At 34.4% G+C, this 22,531-nt stretch overlaps 1 protein-coding gene across 50 annotated transcripts in view; it reads right to left on the minus strand.

The window, feature by feature from the left end:
• Positions 1–22,531, minus strand: part of LOC124408252 (calcium-activated potassium channel slowpoke) — a 115,576-nt gene that overhangs the window by 83,637 nt on the left and 9,408 nt on the right. The gene's annotated exons all lie outside the window — the stretch shown is intronic.

Consider the following 22,531-nt stretch of genomic DNA (forward strand, 5'->3'; position numbering starts at 1 on the left):
GCGGGCTTGTTTCCTTCCTTGATTGTGTGTTCATGCTTAAAAGCCCGCTATTTTCCTGCTCTTATGCAACGGAACACATGACGCGATATGATAAGTACGATTATAACGTGCAGGGGTATAAACGTAACAAAATTATACACGTCATTGTCATCGTACATCTAGGGTGCCGAGAAATATGTATGTACACGTATATGGGGCATTCCAAGTGAAATCGAGGTGGAGTTGTTTCCCTCAAGTCGTCAGATCCTTGCATAAATTTTTTATTTCGCATTGATTTCACTTCAAAAGGTGCCAAATTTAAAAAAAAAAAATTTCTCGCTACTCCTTCTGGTGGCGCGAAGATCGTTTTCGTGTAAAAACAGGATAAGAGAAAAAAAACACATTTGCCAAACTCCGCGACTTCTTTCACAGATTCTGGGTCTTAAATAAGTAAGATTCTATCGTGATTAGAAAGTGGGATGCTGCTGCTTCACATTTTTTATATCATTATTTTTTTTTTAAATTATTATTCTAGTTTCTAGTTTTGAATAAAAAAAAAAAAGATCAACATTTAAAATTAATAAGAAAACATTATTTTTTACATCAAACCAGCATCAACATTAATGTTGTAGTTGAAGATATATATGAAAATTAAGAATTATTATTTTTTTTTATTTTTTTTTCACAAGTTGAAAAAAATAAATGATAAAAAAAAAATACTAAGCAACCGCATCCCACTTTCTAATCATGATAGATCTTACTTATTTACGACCCAGGATCTGTGGAAAAGAATTGCAGAATTTAAAAAAAACGGTGTTTTTTCTGTTATCCCTTCTTTACAAAAAAAAAAAAACGATCGTCGCGTCATCTGAAAGAGTAGCGAAAAAATTCTTTAAAAAAAAAATGGTTTTTTTCTTTTTTTTTTTTTTAGTGGAATCGATGCGAAAAAAAGTTATGCAAGATTATCTGATGACCTGAGAAAAATGACTCCTCGATTTCACTTGGAATACCCCATATACGTATACTTGGGGTGAAATTCTATCGCAACCCCATGCATGCCCTGCGAAGGTATAATAACTACTTTCATTAAATACTACATTCGTAATTACGTACCGCGATAATTGGTCGAAACGTTATCGCCGTTTTCTGCCCAATTAGTAGAAAAATAACGAAGCATTCGAGGGTTGATTTTTTCATGCAGGTGAAAATTGACGATGGATTCTTCATTTGAAAATCAAAATATAATGATTTCAATTCCTTGATATTATTGATTTTCCCCAGATTTTTTTGTTTTTTTTTTTTTTTTTTTTTCGCAATACCTTACACCTTGTCGTGTGAATTTTTTTAATCATATTCATTCTACCAACACCCGTTTTCATTGATTTTCAGTGCTTTCCGGAAACGAGCAATGCGATAAAATTAATCACTTGTTAAATCGTCAAGAGTGCTGAAAAATCATTAGAAATCGATCAATCAAAATCCCCTTCATTGAACTGGACATCACACTTAAGACCTCAACACAGAAGGTCAGTGAAGTGTAAAACCATAATTTCGAGTTTACCAAAAGATTATAAATATCATCGATTTTTTTATTTAGAATTACAAACGATTTCTTCATGCCACGATTCCGTAACTGTTTGGCAATAATTTTCATTTCTCCGTTGTCTCGATTTATTCGCCCCTTAATTCAAAGGATCTTTCAGCCAATTAAGGCTAGCCTAACTTACACGGTGCGAAGTCTCTTTTACCGCAGTTTTGAGTAAAACCTGCCCTTTCATTCTTTCCGTGTAAATTTCGATATTCAATTGTTTAAAAGAAACATGTACAAATTCCTCCTTTGACCAGGGAAAGAGCAAAGAACAATTAGATGAATATAAATCAAAAAAAAAAAAAAAAAAAAAGAACTAAAAGAAATTAACAACGATGTCAATCTTCGGGCTATGGCAAACAGGGAGGATCGTCGCTTGCCGACGCCGTCGACGTCGACGTCGCGGCGCCATGAAAGCCGACGGCGACGAAACTGCGTCGTTCCTTCTACGGCGGATCGACTTGCCGCCGTGCAGGGGTCGAGGTCAGGTCAGGTCACGGCGCCAGGGCTTCTTCGTCTTCCTCGTCGCCTGATTCACGTATACATGTATATATATATATATATATATATATATATATATATATATATATATATATATATATATATATATATATATATATATATATATATATATATATATATATATCGTTGTCTTCGTTTCCAGCGGAAATTACCGCCGAGGGAAAATTGAAACCGGATCGCGATCCATTAATCAATCGAGTTAGGTTATTCGCCTGCAATCTTTGTACAAGGTATAATAAATATAAACTTATACATCATAATAACTCCTTGCCAAATGTTTTTCCGCAAGTAAAGTCTAGATGAACCTGCTTTCATCGATTCGATTTTCCAAAATGGCTGCGCAGGTATGTGATTTTGTCATTCGTACGTGTAATACATTCGCAATTTTCTTTTATAGCTGTATAATCTTTTTTTTTTTTTTTTTGCTTTTTTATCGGTTATTTGTTATTAATTTTTCTTTTTTTTATTCCAGTTCTATAATCCAGGCGATTTCGTGTCATCTTAAAGATAATAATTAGAATAGCCAACCTGATCGACGTCTTACACTGAATGACGCCCTTCAAGTTTACGAAATTATACAGCGTTCTTTACGTATGCAGACAAGATACGGACGAACTTAGCAGATTGAGTGCCCGATTGCGCATGCGCGAGTTTTTCCGTCCTTTCACGCAGGCTAACCACCTCGGCTTCAATTATTAACCCTAGTCGGTCGGTCCTACCTCGGTAGAATCCCATAACGGTCACACTGGGTGAAATTCACCCTAGAAGTGATTTTTTTAATCAAAAATGAGTTCTAAGAATCTAAGAAAATACAATTCTAAGTTAAATCGATTACTTTTCATAATCGATTAATCGACTGAGTCGATTATCAGTCCTCAAAATCGCATTTTGTTTTTGACAACGCGATACAATATCGATTTGTGTATAATTCAAGTGTCAATTATCTTCATTGTCTTCCTCACTAAGCACCTATTTGATATATAATAAATGAAAGATGAATGAATATTTTTACCTAAAATTGACAAATATTTTCAATGAAACTATGAATGCTAGCTGCTGATATTCACGCAATTTTGGTTTCCAATGCACAGCGTGAAGAGAACAGAAAAAAAAAAAACGAAAAAAAAAAAAAAAAACAATCGATAAATCTATTAATTTTTACCGATTCAATCGAGTCGTGTTCAATTTTTTTATTTGCTATCAGCCGCATCTGCTGCCCCGTTTCGAGTAAGTTGGCTCCTCCGTCTATCATATGTAAATATGACTAGCACGGTAGGAACTCGCCGGCCAATAGAGTTCGATTGTTTCGCGCATGCGCGCTCGGTCGGTCAATCCGTCGATAACTTTCGCCGTATCCTCCGGATAAAACAGGAACCTGCAAATATAATAATACATAGTTTGGCCGGTAGCGGATCGGCCGGTTATTTATCTTGCAGCAGAATTATAACATAGCTATCCCCGGGGATATTCTATAATTCGCAAGGGGACTCGCGGATTGTTTGCGAATCTTGACACAGCCTTTGGCAATTATAAGACATATTACATATACGTGTATTGGCGAGTGTAACGACTTCGGTGTGGCACCGTCTGCAATACATTGCAAATAAATTTTTGCAGATTTCTTTCGCATAAATACATGGCGATATATTTTTTCAACCTTAAAACCGTTTAAACTGCGGTTTTTTCCAAAGTCCCGATGTGATTCCTCCGCGGTTTTCACATCGGGCATTATTGTAGATTAGTACGAACGTCACTGCACGCGTCTATACGTACGTGTGTAATAAGTCATATATATATACCTAATGTATACATACATATATCAGCTTGTAAATTTGCACTCGGATACGTGACTCGCGGCTAGAAATACCTTCGGGGTTTCTGCAGAGCTGCAGCTGCACTTCAATGCATCAAAGTTATACCGCGGACACGCGACCTGCACAACCAATCAAACTCACCCCTCCTCCTTCCACTACACCGATATCGGTTCTACCTGTTGAAACCTTCAGTCAGCTGACTGTCTATCCCGACCGGATCGCGAGCCTGATGCAAAAACGACAAAAATTTTGCAAAGATATTGCATTAGACTATTTAAAAAATTCAGTTGTTCATAATTTAGTTGTGTAACAAGTTCTGGTAGAATGACGGTAATCATCGTCGTGACAACGGCGTTAAACGTCACTTCGGGAATGCCACAAACTCTTCATTGAAACATCAAATCTGATTGATTAGTTGACTGCAGTTTTTTTGCACTTATAAATCCCAAATCAGTCCCAAGATCAACAATGTGTTGACAAACAATACAGTAATCAAATCCCAGCAAAGTTACCGCAGGTAAATATTTCATCGAAAAACCATAATCAAAAAGTAAACTCGTTTCACTTTTCTTTTTCATTTCCTTAAAGACTGAAAAAAAAAAAAATGAAAATTAATTTAATCAAGGACTATTTTCACTAACCGCAACACAAGAATTTCTCTCAATGATTTCCATCATCTCTGTTAATTCTCTCGTATAAAATCATAGTACTTAACATAAATCCTCCCCCCTTTATTCCTGTGATCCATCATCATAGTCTAGTATGTAAGCTAAAATTCAATGACCGCGTGGCTGTATAGAAAAAAAAAGAAAAAGAAAAAAGAAAAACTGTCAAGCACACGTGTAATTTTCTTTTTTTTTTTTCTTCATGTTTCCCATAATTAACCGGTGTTTATACCAGCCCCACGTTTATTACACGCGTCGCGACACGCGCTTCATTTCCGGCCATATGGGTCGATCGTTAAGTCGATTATGACAGCTATTAATTTGCTTTTAAACTTCGCTCCCCTTCTCTTCTTTCCGGATTCCTTAACCCGTAACTTGGACTCTCATCATACGATCATAGATATATATATATATATATATATATATATATATATATATATATATATATATATATATAATCAATCAGATCTTCGTAAATTCTGATCGTGCATAAGAAATTTTTTCACGGCCAATTAATCGATTCCGCATATTCCAAAGTACGTAGAGAGTACACGAGAGTATTTGAGTTGTAGGTAAGTTACTCGCCGTGTGAACGGGGCTTAAACTTCACCGGCGAGGTGCGTGCGCGCCGTCAGATCAATACTTGTCTCGGTGGCGACCTCACCGTTGCACACATCCGTCCCGCGTACATGCGGTATGTGCAAAAAAGTACATGTAATATGAATACGAGTATTCGTCCCATCGCCAATTTGTAATGAAAAAGATTCGCAATTTTTGTCTATCGAAGGAACCGCGGCGATCGGATTTTTCCGTGGAAAAAAAATTGCCTCGTAGTTTGCTGTTGAAATTTCTCAAATTTTCTCATTGCTCAAAATTATCCTTACTAACTTGAGTAGCGCATCGTCGAATTGGCGATAGCGAACATTTACAAGTGAATTGACACTTATTTGACGTTTACGATTTGATTCTGTGTTGATTTTGAGTTTGAAAATTTTTTAAATTCCGAATTAGGTGACAAAAAATGTATAGAAAAAAATTCAGCCCACGTTTTCCTTAAAGGGTGGTGTTTTCTGTCATTCGCTGGATTTTTGAGAATTTTTTCAGATTTAAAAAAAATGGGCATTCGCAATCGACTTCAAATATTTAATAAGAAATAAACGGTGTAATAAAAGAATTTGAAAAAAATTCAATTCACGTTTTTTATCGATTAGAATGTTAGAAAAAAAACATGAAATGATTTTGGAATACCCCATATAAATTTTTTTCTTTAAGTCCGAATTGACGTTGAATAAAAAAAATCTGATTTCGTTTTGTGCACGTGGATCGAATCCGAATTTGACTCACCGCGGAAGCTCTTCGTGAAACGCTGATATACACAGTAGGTATATAAAATATATCTACATACATATATATATATATATATATATATATATATATATATTGTATATAAATGCAGCAGAAGGATACACACATTATTTCTGGCCAACGCGTTACGGTCTCACGAAAAATTATGCACTATAAATACGAAGCGCATGAAAATATAAATAGAATTAAGCCTGCAAGATCCCCCCCCCCCTCCCCCCCGCTAAGACTCATTTTCCCGATGCTACAGAGTTCTCCGTTTAATTCTAATTCTAATTCGAATTCTAATTCGAATTCTAATTCGAATTCTAATTCTAATTCTCTTACTGAATTTTCAATTTGCCAAAAGAGTGATTCTATTATTGACCAGATAGAAATACCCACAAGACTTGCAGTGAAGAGAGTTAGGAATAAAAGTTGTTCCCAGGATGTGACGAGAGGCTCATCACCTGTTGACCATCAAACTTGTGTATGTGTGTCATGAATTGAAGAATATTTGACGGTAATTTTTGCGGTGGTTCACGATATTCATCCAGAATATATATATATGAATATTAATGTGCAGGTAAATTGTCTGGATGAATATCGTGAAGAAGAAAATAATGATTTTTTATATACCTACAAGCGCCAGTTTCTTCTTCTGCTATATTAAACGCGTTATTTACGTAACACATAAACCAGATACGTTGATAATCGTTAGCTGCTCGAAAGCGTTGAAGTAAAAAAAAGTTGAATTGCTGATTGAAAGTTCGAACGCGGAAAGGTGAAAACATGGTAGAGGAGAGTGGGGCAAAGTGGACCCCTTAAAAAAATAATGCCTCGAATCAGAACAAAATGTTTACTTCTCATACGAAAAATTATGTTTAATTATTATCTAGCTTTCTCGAGAAAAAGTTATCATAAATTCGTTTTCAGAAAATTATTTCACTTTGACGAGTTGAGAGTAAAGTACAAGTTGAAACGTTTCTCGTTACGAGTTGTGCAATTACTCGAGTAGTAAATGATTTTCGAATAATTCATTATATAATACAAAGTTCAAGTTGGTTAATTTTGTCCCTTGTTATTTAAAAAATTTCAGGGGGTCCACTTTGCCCCCAAATTTTTTGAGATATCGAAAATTTTAAGGAGCCCACTTTGCCCCACCCTCCCCTTAGTCGCAGTACAGGAAAACAAAATATAGAATCTGTATACGATTCTACATTATCAAGAGGAATTCTGACGATTCTACAGTTTGGCATGGCATCCATGCTCTGACCTTTCTAATCTTTACTTTTTCATACATCGACTTTCGTAATTTTTAAATTGTACGTATTAACTTTCTTCAAGTTTATCCTTTTTCAAAAAAATTCCACATTCTAGCCCCTCGATTTTTTCATTTTTCTATACTTCCACCGCCGCCACCACCCCCTCCCCTCGAGATTGGTCATTGCTATCGGAGGCGGAAATCGATATCGTATCGTATATACTGCCAGTGGCAGGAAGGCCTTCTCAAAGGCTGCAGAGATCGTGGATTCCGCTTCGCTCCTCTGCAGCATCAGCCGCCCCAATTCCCTCGTGACGTCGGCTTCGATAAGCTTCCGTCAAAAGCGTTCAGCCCCAATTCCCAAATTGCACCGATGATGATGCATGCAGATGAACACCGAAGACGCTACGAGGGGTTGACCCCTTCGATTCTACCGATCGCTACCAAAGCCTAGTGAAATCGTGATGATGGATCGTGATCAATGAGATCCTTGAAATCCCGTGAAATCTCAACCTAACGAAATCTTTTTTCGTTAGTTTGTTTCAATGCTACATTCTCTTCATTCAAAACGTGACGTTGCATCAATTTATTGCTACAAGAAAATACAGTAAAATTGATCTCGATCACGAATCATGTATTTATTTATTTATTTATAATATTAAAGACAGAAAATAGTCAAAAACTGAAACTTCCCAAAATTTCTTTTAATGTATAAAATTATCCTCATACCTTGTTAAAGTCCAATGAAATCGTTTGAATTTACTAAAATCTTTCTAAGCAAATAAATCAAAAATTTGAAAAATTGTGCAAAACAGAATTTTTTCGCACTACTTTTTCCTAACTTAAATCCACACAATACTTCCTCTTTACTTCTTTTCTTATTTTATCAAATTCTCTTAACACCGAATAAAACTTCCATCGTTTTGGTATAAGAAGGAACGTATAATCGCAATTGAACTCCGAAGTTATTATTATTAACGATCTTAATCATTACGAGAACGCCATTATAATATATCACCCCCCCCCCCCCCTCACCCCCTTCACTCTGCATTTGTACATTTGGACCCTGTGCAAAAAACACTATAATAATTCCAAAACTCCGAAACTCATTCGTTGAAAAATTCGTTTTGTTCGTTCGTTCGTTCGTTTTACCTTCTTTATTTTCTTTTCTTCTTCATTTTTGGCCAGATACCAAATTTTGTATAATAGCTACGCGAGAAGTCCGCTTCTGTACTGTTATTATTCATCTCCTATAACCTCGGTTTTTTTTGTTTTTTTCTTATCTGTTTTCATTTTTTCGTTCTTCATAATTCCATTATACCGATAATGTAAAAAATAAAAACCACTTTTAACGATTAATGTTAATTTCCTCGTAGAGATTGAACTAGCTTATATAACCGATTCCGTAAAATTTGTCGATACGTAATAAATAAGGCAAAAATATATTTTGATCAATCTTCACGTCATGTCACTTCGCTGTATGTATTTAGACATACATATAATGTGAAAAACATAATATCAAAAATACGTTCTATTTTTGTATATTAACATATTTCAACAAGGTGTTTCGATCTACAACACGTTATTATACATATAATTCCTTGCGTCATTTTTACACGTCATCAGGTATACATATTTCAAGCTCTCGCGCGCAGGCAGATCAGTGAACACCGAAATAAATAATTTCTCATGTCATTAATATTTATGTTACATACCTACACGCGTACTCGAGCGCGATTTTTTGAGCGACAACTTCGTGAGATGAAAAAGAGTTGGAGTAAGAAAAAGTAGTTTGCAAGAGAAAAGAAAAAAAAAAAAAAAAACAAACAAACAAACAAACAACTAAGTAGATAAAAAAAACGATGCGCAAATTAGATGAGCTTGAAAAATTCTATCCATTGCTTCTGATCCAGCGAGCAATTTTTTTTTTTTCCGTTAATAAACGTTGAGGCAAGAAATATAAAAAAAATATAACGCAAAGATCGAATTTTAACGTTATCGTAAAAACTGCAATAACTTAAGAAGCTTAAGCGATTTTAAATAGCATATCGTAGCTATACTTGACAGAATAATAATTTTCTATAAACAAAACTTTGATCGTTGTTAGTTAACCTATGAAAGTTTTCATCTACGCGAATCTTATGCATCGGAAACTTTTTTCCAGAGCGTTGAATACTTCAAAAAAAAAAAAATATGTAATCTCCGTTGATTTCCGGTATATATTCTTCAACGACTTATAAAATTTCAAAAGAGCAAAAAAACTTTCCCCCATCTTATTTCCGCATAAAATACTTCCGACCACAAGGTGGACTATCTTAGAATTGATATCGAGAGTTCAAATTCTCAGGGAAATTTTTTTTCATCAATTTGAAAGCGTTCTTTGCCCCTGGGAGCATAAAAATTCCAAAACAACCCTATTAAGAACCACCCTAACGTAATACTATAATATCCTATTTTTAGCAATAATTCGCGATCTAGGATAGCACAAGAGTATTATCGAGATGTGTAAGGATCCATTCATTTATTACGTAAGGGTCCCAAGGGGGGGGGGGGGAGGGGGGGGGGGATAAATCTTACGTAATATGTTACAATGTCTCAGGAAAGAGAATACGCAGAGAAAATTGAAGGGCAGTTTGAAAAACTACAAAAAAAATTTCTATTCAGAAGTTTCACAAACTGTGAGATCTATTTTTTCATTTCTAATATACAATTTCATGTATACATATTAGAGTGGCGCAAAAAAAACGAGTATTTTTTAAGAGGTCGCTCCGCACTTTTTAAAACGTCAGAAATCGTCAAAAATCGATTTTTTTTTTTAAATTTTTTCTCGTTACGGTATAATTTTATAGACAAAAGAAAAATAAGTTTCCGAAAGTTTCAGTTCAAAATTTGAATTTTTAAAGGTCGCTCATAATTTTTTTTTCAATTTTTTAGTGCATTTATTTAGATCTTTTCGAGCGACCTTTTAATATTCATATTAAAATTTCGTAAATTTTTTTTCTTTAATTTAGTAAGAAAGAATCGATAACAATACACCGCGACATGAATTAAAAATCAAACAAAATACTGAAAATATAATTTTTTTAATTTAATTTCTTGACGATTTTTGACATTTTAAAAAATTTGGAGCAGCCTCTTAAAATTTTTTTAATTTTTTTCCCCTCCTCTACGCGTCAATTTTCGATCATTGCAGTTGGATTACGTATCGCGGAAAGAGTTGAGGAGGGATCCAGCGCAGCAGTTTAGATCATCGTGCAGCGAATAGTGGAGAGTTTAGGTGTAGATATTAAACCTCACCACCAACCAGCAGCCGTGGCAAATCACCTCGAGTCGCGAACTGTAAGCTAAACCGAGTCAAGGCCTTGGCTCCTGACCATTTACCATTCCTACGTATAACCGTGCTGCCCCAAATTTTCCGCTACTATACCTGTAATCTGTGTCAGCTGTTTCACCTGACCCCGCCGTACCATTTTTATTTCGTTATTATGCATAAAATATCCGATATCCTTTTCTATTTTTCCCCCATAATTAATTTCTCCGCTACAATCGTTTGTTTCAAAATCTTTCGTAACGATAACTGATCTATAAATAAACAACAACGACAAAAAAAAAAAAAAAGAACCACACACAAACGCATGCAAATTTCCAAAAATCTTTACTGCGTCGTATTTTTTGTTCATTTGTTTTAGAAATATTATTATTATTATTATTATTATTATTATTTTTTTGTCGCTGTTGACTGTTTTTTCCTCTTATTTTTCTTTTCTTCTTTTCATCGATAATTTTTCTATTACGTCGTTATCATTTTCGTCGTAATCCTTCTTCATCGGTTTCTAATTAATTTTTTTTTTTTTTTTTTTTTTTTTTCTTTTTCGAGTACGTCCCCCGCCCTCCAATCTCTTTCTCCCTCTTTTCTCACTCCTCTTATTTTCGCGCGGTTTGCGCAAGCACAACAAAATTTAAAAATATACCAAAGTATAAGTTGCGCAACCCGGTAATATGTGTACAGGGGCGATACAGTTTTTATTTTTATTCTTATTTTATTCTTACTTTTTTACTTTTTTTTTCCTTTCTTTCTTCTTTTTTTTTTTTTCATTAACCATCAGGCTCTTATGCTATTTTCTTTCCCGCAAACTCGTAGTATATAATAAGAGACAATTTATGGACAAACGTATCCTTTCGTACGTTACAAACAGCAAGGGACTAAATTTTGCAGAATAACATTGATAGCTATGAGAAAAAAAAAAAAAAAAAAAACTTCAAGAATTATTTGACGACGTAAGAAAGACAAAAGTAACGTTTATAAGTAATAAATTAAGATTTTTATTATTACTCCATGTATAGAATGGAAATTTATTTATTTCATTGTAATATCAGGAAGAACAAAATAAAAAAAAAAAAAAATCTGCCAACCTGTGATTAATTATTGTTTTTTTTTTTTTTTTAATAAAAGTTTGAGAAAATGGGTAATTTTTTTTTATTTTATTTTTTTTTCAAATTATTTTATTTCAAATCTCAAAATATCGTTTTTTGATTTCTACAAACTTCTGCGAAACTTTATCCAATGAAACTGTAATTTCTTTCATTAAAGTTACTTGGAAGAAATGAAAATTTGACATATATACATATATATAGAATTAGCCGTTGTAATTGAATCGATGACGCGTCGAGCGTGTGACAAACTAAAATAAAAAGATGTGAAAAAATAGAAAAATGGAGGAAAAATCGTAAATTGAAAAAAGAAAAAACCGAGTCCAAATATAAAATAGAACCTCGAGTGCCAGAAGCTCGCGTGGCGGATAAGTCGAGCTTAAGTCATAGTCACGTGCTGCTCGTGTTGCCGGTCTGTTGTCCAGCGTTTCACCCGGCGTAGGTATAAGTAGGTGCAGGATATATATATATATATATATATATATATATATATATATATATATGATATATATGTTCAAAGAGTGAGCCATCCTTGAAAGATCGTGGGCGTGCTAAATGATACGCGCATAAATTTCAACTCACGCCCGGGGTCTACGCCCCCCGTGAACAAAAATATATATATATATATATCTAATACATTGAATTTTCTACAACGTTACAACGCTCATACCTGTAACATCGACTCGGTTGTTTCAGAATAAAAGAAGATTTAGATTTTCAAAACTGATAAAAAAAAATGTGACTAACATGAAGTAATTAGTTTAGGGAGAGGGGGGAAGAAAAATTCTGTCATAAGATGAAAATTTTACCCCCGTTTGAACGTCGGGATCGTTTGATTCTTCGTTATTATTATTATTGTTGTTGGTTTTTTTTTTTTTCTCTCTTTCTACATATATAAATTGGGGTGAGAAAAAAAGCCGATAATTACTATTATTTTTTATTATTATCTATTATTATTTAACATTGCATTATATTATACATGTATCTTTTTATAGAAATTTTCATTATCCGTATCCGAAATAATACTTGTTGTTACTTGTGTCGTTATTGTTGTCGTTGTTGTTGTTGTTGTGTTTTTAGATTTTTTATCTTTTATTTATTTATTAATTTTTTGTTGCCATTTCGCGGGTGAAGATCGTTGAAATAAAAGTAAAAAAAATCGTTACATTGCTTCTTGAAATTAAAGAGAGAGAAAGAGAAAAAAAAAAAAAAAAACCGAAAGAGAAGAGACTCTAAATCGTACGTTGTTATTGATAAAAACTAAAACTCTATATGTTGTAGCATAGATTTTGATGCGAGATATAATAAGTCGACAAGGATTAATTTTTGTTATATAGTTGTCCCGTGATTTTGGCATTACAATATAGCATAAAAGGCCACGTGATCCATTGGCACCTGGACCAACTCTGTCATACGTCCTAGCAATCGGTACATAGTTGAATAGATATAAGATAGCGCGATGACGTATACGTGTGTTTTTCTACAATGCCGACGTATGCGTGTGCATGTATGCATGCATGTATTTATACCTACATAAAATAATAACATGTAAGATAGAATTGGCGAATAAACGGTCCGGCGCGCATGTCAAGTAATATGTCGGATCGCAATTTACCATCAGCAACGCGACGTTATATATATATATATATATACACATATGAGCGCGTAGGTAATATCATTATTATTACTATTATTATAGTTATTATTATACCCATGCAGAGGCTGTACCTTTATATACGCGTCTATAAATAAAACATAGTGCTCTCTATTTAGCGTGTGAATATGTATATCAGTCGAGGGGGTCACTCTCTCTCTCTCTCTCTCTCTATCTCTCTCGCTCTCTCTTTATGTATCTATGTATCCATCTATTTCTCCGCGACAACAGCTAGTAACGACTAACCGCAAAAGCTCTTACCAACTATTTATAATATGCGCAAACCTCTCTCTCTCTCTCTCTCTCTCTCTCTCTCTCTCGGTTTCTCTTTGCCAATGTGCGACAGTTACACAGATCCTAGGCTAATTGTAAGCCTCTCCGGCGGTTTTGGTGCATGCAGAGTGAACCCAAAGACCCCTGATTCGTCGATTTCAATATCAGGCTTGTCAAGTTTCAAGTCCATATATTTATTACGTAAGGAAGAATTAAAACGTATCCAGGAGAAACAATGTACCAAACTGAATTTTTACGTAGTTATATACATAAGAGAGAAAAGGAAAAATTAGACACCATTTTTCTCAAACGTTAATTCAGTCGTTTGAAAGATGAAAACCACCCTCAAGGTTTACTCCCACCACCTCGTTACGGAAAAACCAGTAGGGATGCAACCCCTGAGGGTGAAAAAACACCCAGCCAGTATTAAATAATTGTGTAATGAATAATGGCTAATTTGTTGGTTTGTGAAAAAAAGAAAAAATTTTGGAGAATTGATTTTTAACGATAAACATAAGAAAGTGAAAAATCAAATCAGCGCGATATTCCACCACGTAAAACGTGTGCGGAACGCTTATTTTCCCACGTAAGCATTCTTTGAATCTGAATAAAATTTTTAGAGAATGCCATATGATTGAAAATCGTAAATTACTTCGTTTCGAAACACCTTAATGGTGTACATATACATTAGGGTGGGCAAAAAAAAAAAAAAAAAAAAAAAAAAACTATTGTTTTTCATTAGTCATCGTGAAAATATCGTTCAACATGACGAAAAAAAAATTCTGTAGAAGTTTGAGCTCTTAATATTAATATTTTTAATTTATTATTTGCAATTTTCCATTTCCCGTTTAAATGACACAGGAATTTTTATTTTTAATTTTTTTTTTTTTTTTTTTTTAATCTATTTTGGAATTTCATTACTCAACAACGGATCGGTGTTTTTGTAGAAAATTAAACGATCTACAAAAAAGGTTTCTTACGATTTTTTTCGTAAATCTACCGGTTCAAAAGTTGATAGTAATATAAATTTTGCACAATTATAGTTTACGTTAAAAATTTGATTTTTTTGTCAAGTAATCGAAAATTACGATAAAATTTGGATTTTTCAGTAAAAAAGATAACATGAACCTTAAGGAAATATTATAATATTTTCTCTATTTTCAAGCATTATTTCACAATTGAAGTGAAAAAAAAATCTTGAAATTTGACACAACTAATTTTTAATCTTAATCAACTTTTGAACCAGTAGCGTTAAGAAAAAATCGCAAGATACCTTTTTTCTATATCGTTCAATTTCGTAAAAGAAAAAAAAAAATATGTATTACTCTTTATAAAAATAGTCACCTCGTAATATGAATATTAAGAGCTGAAACTTTTGCAGAGTTTTTTTTTAATTTTTTTTCGTCGTCTTGAAGGATATTTCTACGTTGACTTAATAAAGAAAACAAAAAAAAACAAAAAAAAACAAAAAAAAAAAAAAAACAAAAAAAAAACAGTTTTTCTTTGGCCCACCCTAAAACACATATCTATATATGTATGGCTGGGCAGCAGCACGCGAGTACATAAAACACGAGCAACGAGTCTTCTTCTCATCTTGAATTGTTTGTTTTCGGTAGTTTATACACATATACAGTAGAACTGCTTCAGCACTCTCGCCGCTAACCATATAGGTATATACACTCACGAAGAATGATCTATTTCTTTATCCTCTTGATGTCCGACGGTTTTATGATCTCCCAGGATCCCACATACGTACATACACGTGTGAGATATACGGCAATGCCGACATATACATATACACATATGTATAGTCGAAGCACAAGCAATGACGGATGGAAAGAATAGACGGTCAGCCACCTGTTTCTTTGTACACGTAGTAGTAGTAGTAGTAGTAGTAGTAGTAGTAGTAGTGGTGGTGGTAGTTTGTTATTTCAGTTTAAATTTCATTTCATACGAGTATACATATATACATATAAGTAGGTTACGTACGTGAGACTCGGACGATAAAAACTGCGGAAATCTTATCTTCGATCTGTTTTACACATAAAATTGTGCAAAAAAAAAAAAAAAAGTATCACAGAGTAGATAAAATTTTTCTTACGAATGAAAAAGATGTCTAGTCTTGAATATCTGATTAAAAAAAATTTTACTACATAAGAAAAAAGAAGAAAAAAAAAAAAAAAGAACAAACACAAGAAGAAAAAAAATTTTTAAACGTATGTAATCATCGGTGATTTTTTTTTTTTTTCGTCATTTGACGAATAACGAATAAGACAATCTTACTAGCGCAATTTCCAAATTTCTTTAAACTTCGACGATCTTCTGTTAATTGTAATCACAATAATTACAATATGCTTAGAAATGATTGTGTTGGTAAAAAAAAAAAAAAAAAAAAAAAAAAAAAAAAAAAAAAAATGGAAAAAGGATCCCACGGCATATACGTGCACGTTTTTTTCTTCTAATCCCTTTTCTTCCATGGAAAAAACACCGTGGAGAAAACAAAAGTATACGTAAGAGAATCGATTGAAAGGTTAAACGAGTATGTTTGAGATGAATTAAGGGCGCATGATCGATCGCGATTTCAGGCTAATCCTGGAATGATATCCTGGAAGGATATCGGATACCGTGCGAGGGATGGACAGTCGAAAGGACGAAGACGGATCGAGGATACCGGATACGAGCTGCGAAGGAATCCCAGAAAAACGTTCCACGTTGGAATGAGCGACGTGCAGATATTACAGGAGGAAGAAAAAGACGTTGAAGAATAAAATACCTACGCGTGTACAAATATTGGGGTGAAAATTTTTGGTCCAGACGACGAATGTATCGAATGTGAAAACGTAATTGCCTAAGAATTTGCAGGTTTTCCAGACAAGAGTCATTATTTATCCTGCAGTTTGTCCTCGTTTACATAATAAATGAAAGCGAAAATAAAAAACAAAATAAATGAAAAAAATTTGACCACTGCCTGAAAGTTGTAAGAAAAATATATTTTTTCTCACCAAATGGGTAAAATTTTTTTTAAACCTATAAGGATGAAAATTATTCTATTCCAGATACGAAATGAAATTTCTTGAGATTTCCAGGTTTTTTTCAAGGAATATTCAAATTCCCTGAGAATTTTCTGATTCCATAATTTCCACGAATACTGGACCTAAATTTGCAACACAACGATTTTTCCATAGATGCATAATTGCAATAAATTACGTTACAAACGTTTCATCCCAATAAATATTAGAAAGTTAATTGCATTATATGCAGATTAAGGATACAGATAATCTGCTCAATTTTATCAGGGGTAAATAATCTTCCGGCCTCTACCTGTCAGTCGCTGAATTTTATAGCTGTATAATCCTCGAATCCACGTCTCCAAAACTGACAATAAAATCCATGCTCCCATAACTAACGACGTCACGTGACACTTGTAATTACAGTGTGCAGGAAGCGTCGAGCACCGACCCGACAATTATAGGGGATCCTAATTGTCCTTGTTACAATACCCGCGGCGGCTTCCACAAAATTGAGAGAGAGAGAGAGAGGGAGAAAGAGAGGGAGAGAGAGAGATAGAAACGAATCTTCGCGTTCGTCCGAGTCGTGAATAAGAGTTATAGGCCTGCACATATAAGAGTCCAGACTTCTAGACGCCTGGCGAATTTCCCCTCGTGAACTCTGACTGTCAGAACTTTTCGCCGACGTATGTGAGAAGATATATTGTATATATGGGAAATTCCATGCGAACCCAACCATCGTCTGACCGTCACCATATCCGATTTTATGTTTAAAAAATTTTCCACAATTTTCCCAACTCTGAAAGAATAGTTTGAATTTTTTCATATTTTTCATTCAACTTCTTAATTATTTTTATTTTCATATTCTCAAAAAATGTTCAGGGAATGAATTTTCAATTCAAAATATGTCAAAACCAACGGACCATAATAGGCCAGTTTTTTCTATTTTTTTTCGGTACTTTGAATTTCTTTGGTCAGGTAAAAGATTGTTTGAACGGTCTGAAAATTTCCCAAAATATTCTGAAAACTTTTATTTTTCACTTAGAACATTTCTAAATCGGGTTCATTCGACTTGATTTTTATCAAATTTGTAACGAAACCGATCTAGAAATGTTCTTAGCGAAAAATAGAAGCTTTGAGAATTTTTTGGGAATTTTCAAACCGTTTAAACTATGGTTAAGTTCGTAAAAAAAAATTAAGAGTGCTCACAAAATAGAAAAAATAATCGGCCCATCATGGGCGGGGGGTCTCGAAACATTTGGAAGATAATATAAAGTTTTTGAGAATCCTTAAAAAGGTCCCTTTCAATATCACTCCTAATATTTATAAATAATTAAAGAGTTCGATAAAAAAAAATCGGGAAAAATTCAGCGAACTATTTCAGAGTTGAGACAATTGTAGAAAAAATTTTGAACAAAATAAAAAACGGAGAGGATCAGACGTTGGTCGAGTTCGCATGCAATTTTCCATATATATATATATATGTTTCTGCTTTCTACTTTCTTCTTGTTCTTCTACTTTATAAGTGTGCAAGTACCCAAGTCCACACGACAGGCTCTCGCGTATTCTCATCCACGTATCCTTCAACGTATCCAGCAGTTTCGCCGATTCCCCTCGGGATGTTGATCCAGCCGAGAAACGTGCTTTTCTGGACTTCAACATCAACAACAGTCGTCAGGAATGCATCGTAAAAAGTCGAGGATTATACGAGGTTGAAGTAGGTAAGTAAGTAACGTTAACGTCACGAAATATAATTTAAAAAAAAATCGTTATTTTCCAGTTTTGGAATGACGTCGAAGTAGTTGTCTTTTCAAAAATATTGGTGTCTTTGGTACCACCGTATACTTTACTAAATTTCAAACAATTCTAACGGTGTTACGAAGTGAAGATCTTTTCTAAACATGCATTTGGAGGAAAATTCGACGGTGTAGAAATGGAAATAGAAATTCCAAATAGTCAAAGAATGGTAAGGACAAGTCTAGACCAGGTTGGACATTCTGTACTTTAAATCGAACCCAAGGAGCTAGATGACTAGGCATAAAGTATGTATCTGCCGTGGAGAACCAAGCTGCATCAGTTTTCCTTAAAATCGCTTTCGAATGGAAACACCTTTGAGTGTTCTATTTCCACAGACGTGCAAACCAACTGCAAGGCGCGTCTCGCTAGTCAATAAAATGTATCAAACGACGACCATTCCCGAGTTCAACAGTCATGCACTAGAGTTTGTTCGAAAACCGAGGACTGGCCATTAGCCAAATGGGCTAACGACTCCGGCGCTCAAAAGATTCCAAATGCAGGGAAGATTGAGGTTCTACGGACATTGAGAATGACTTGTAAAAATACTTTGCTGATATCTTTCTCGAAGGACATTATGGGTGTCCCTTATTTATTCAGGGTGTTGACGAATTTTTCCCGCCCCACCCCCAAATCAATTTCGCGTTCTTATCGCATTACAAAGTTAGAAAAAACTATATGTGTTTCCCACAAAATTCCCATCCATGGTATAGACGTTGAAAGATATCGTGAGTCGTTGATAGGTTTGAAAATAATCACGGGGAAGAAAATAAAATTACACCCTTTCCAACTTCGAGACAAAAGAATTTTTTTTTTTTGTCTTACTTTCGAGTAAAAATGAACTGAAATGGATTACACGATAGCTCTCTTCTTTTTTATTTGAAAATTAGGGTTTTTTTTTTTAGTTGCAAATTTTCGTACCGAATAATATGAAATGACTAACAGTAAAAAACAAAATTTCTGCAAAAAAAAAAACCGTTTTCTACGTAGATTCCGAGGGATCTTTGTGCTGAAAAAAAGTGGTTTTTCGATATTGCAGATTTTAAATGCCAAAAGGTGAGCGAAAAATTAGAAACATCTGAACATTCGTGAAAGATTTTTATCCAACTTCTTAACGCTGAACTCAATTTTTTTTAATCATCGTCGATTTCTTTAAAACTAATCATATTTTACTTTAAAAATTTTTCTACTACAATTATGAAAGATGATTCGACACGATTCTACTCTTAATTCTCTAAAAACTGAAAGAAAACCAAGATTACCAAAATCCTAGAACAATTTTTAACAAGGTATTCAACGGTGACCTTTGAACCTAAATTTCAAGATAATTTTGCAATCAACTTTGATCATTGAAACGTGAACCCGCTGCATGAAATTTTTCGTTTCTTCCGTCAAATCGAGAGTCACCGTTGAATCCCTTATTAAAAACGACCTAAAATCTAACCTTATTAATTTCTTGTTTTTCTCCCTACCAAACCCCGCGAGATTTCTAAGGGTTTCCACGCGTTTTGTCTCACCCTGTACACTACGGATCACTTCTCGTAAGTCGCATTCAAAGCCAGTCGGACTACCGCCTCTATATTTTGAAAGACCAGAGGGAGGGTCCAAAAAGACGAGAGTGGATGCAAGTGGACGACGGTGTGAATTATTGAATGAAGGTGACGCGAACACGAAGGGAAGGGGGGAGGAAGTAGAGGAGGATATGTAGGTCGATCGACGGCTGTCGGGTCACCTGGTTGGACGCCTGCTAAAGGTTAAATTCCAATTATAGCGAGCAGCTAAATAGGCGCGATTACGGCTATAAGCGAGCTAATCCCCAGACTGCACCACCACCACCACCACCACCACCACCACCACCCCCAGTAGCCATGCTGCATCGTCCCCCGATCTTTCCGATTATATTTCAACCCTCCTCCCCCTCCACTCCTCGACAAATTGTGCAGTGTCATGTCTGCATGTATAGGTATACCAATTTTTCCACAACGACCCGACGGACGCTGTGCAGCAGTTCGATCGACTTTTATTAGATATATCAGAGCCAAATAGAGATGCTGAGACTACTGGATACATGGGCGATAAGTCAATTGTCCAAATCCAAATTTTTACTCTCCGATTTGACTTGAAAATTTCATTTTTTTTGTTGTTTTTTTTGTTGTTTTTTTCTAATCACTTTCTTCAACTTTTTTGCATATCCATTTTTGCTAATCATTTGTCATTTATCTCAAAGTATTTACAGTTTACAATTACTTACGACAGTTTCCGTTTCTCTAAACAACGACGGAATATCGTCAAGATATAAAAATGTTCGTTTTTCAGTGGAATATTTTCAGGACAATAATAATAATAATATTAATTGAAACTGACGTAATGACAAGAGATTATCGAATTCAAACACAACATTGAAGATTCTCAAAATAGTCAGTTTTTGATTCAGACGTTCTTCTTTTGTTGAAAATACAAAGCTAGAGAAAAACGGGAAAAAAAGAAAATTCTTACACTCTGAGTTACGGGTTTTGCGTCGAAAGAATTTAATCGTGATGAGAAAAAAAAAAAAATTTCAGAACTCTTCTGCGGCTTTGAGCGAGAATCACTCGTAAGAACTTATGTAAGATAATATTCATAACGCAATTGCGCTAATTATATTTAATATACAATTCGAGAAGAAGTCGTTGCAGGTCTTAAATCCGTTTAGCTGTGTATAACGTAAGCCTGCAAGCAGAGACTTGATATTACAGGCATGTGATAATAAAATGGTCAAGGATGCCTACGTATCGGAAAAAGCATTCACTAAACCTCTCTTATACGTGATCGTTTTATGTTTGATTGATTTTTTTACAACAAAAACCATTGATAATATCTAAATCCAATATGTCGGATGTAAAATAAAAATTCGATGATTCTGGCCGAAAGTTAGATTCCTCCATATTTTAATAGTCATGCTAAGTAACAAAGATTACTTAAAATTTTTGAGACGAGACGCTGACTGAAAAGGTAATAAAAACTTGAAAAATAAAAAAACGTGGAATATTTTTCTACGTAGATTTTTTGTACAACCTTTAAATTGAGGCAGCTTTTTTAGGATCGGGAAAATCCGTAGAGTTGAGGAAAACAGTAGGTGATTGAATAACGGTCTTCGTGCAAGGAGTGATAATGCTGAGAAGCCGGAAAGAGCTGAGAGAGTCTTGGGAAAGCGTCGCGACGCCTCTCCTGCCGAGCTACAAGCCGTTCATATATTGATCTGTCTCCTGGCCTCACGTGCGGAAGAAACCAAACAGCATCTTACACATTCTCCTGAGATATAGGTCCGTGCGGTTGGCTGCTACCGAATTCTACGACCTCCGCACCCTTCTGACCTCTTATTTCTGCTGCTCACTGAGTGGAAATGGCTACTAAGAAGCAAAGCTAATATTCGATGCATCGGTTAATCGAGTCGAAAAAATAATCGAACACGACTGGTAAAAATTCATCGATTTGTACAGTATTTCTTATATTTTTTTTTTTTTTTTTTAAACGGTGGATAAAAAGCCAAAATTTTGTAAATTTGAGTAAGCAGTCGAGGGTGGCAACAAATTTTTATTTAAAAAAAAATTCCATGAGATTTCCGGTTTTTCCAGGACCAGAAAACCTAGTTTTCTCTGATATTTTCCAAGTTCTAATAAGTTGTTACTAAAACCTAAACCGTTGGGCTTACTAACTTTATATTCGGTTAAAATTCAATTGGAATCGAGGAAAAATATAACGTAGAAAAAAGTAAAATTTGAGAAAATTTCTTTTCTCGGTGTAAAAAAAGTAAACTTATTAATTCCCACGAGGGAAAAGATTTTCCAGGTGTGTGGCCACCCTGGCAGTCTTAATGGCGAAAAAGTTTTTTCGTGATTTATAGTTTCATTGAAAATGTTTTTCAATTTCGAGTGAAAATATTCGGTAAAATAATCCACTATAACTGGATTAATCGGGGAAAATAATGGACTTGATCGAAAATCGATTATGTTTTTATCATTTTTCATTTTTAGGTTCACAATACCTCTTCAGCTTTAGAATCGAGCTTTCCGGAAGCAGCTAATTTTCATATCACAAACGCGTTAAATAATCTTGTGAATTCGAAGTGCAGCTGACTAAAAACTAGCTCCTCGTATACGGAGTTGAAAATTTTATACAAAATCAAAAATTTCTCCACTCATTTCTCCAAAGACTAGAT

Source organism: Diprion similis, chromosome 7, assembly GCF_021155765.1.
Source record: "Diprion similis isolate iyDipSimi1 chromosome 7, iyDipSimi1.1, whole genome shotgun sequence".
In the NCBI taxonomy this organism is placed as follows: domain Eukaryota; kingdom Metazoa; phylum Arthropoda; class Insecta; order Hymenoptera; family Diprionidae; genus Diprion; species Diprion similis.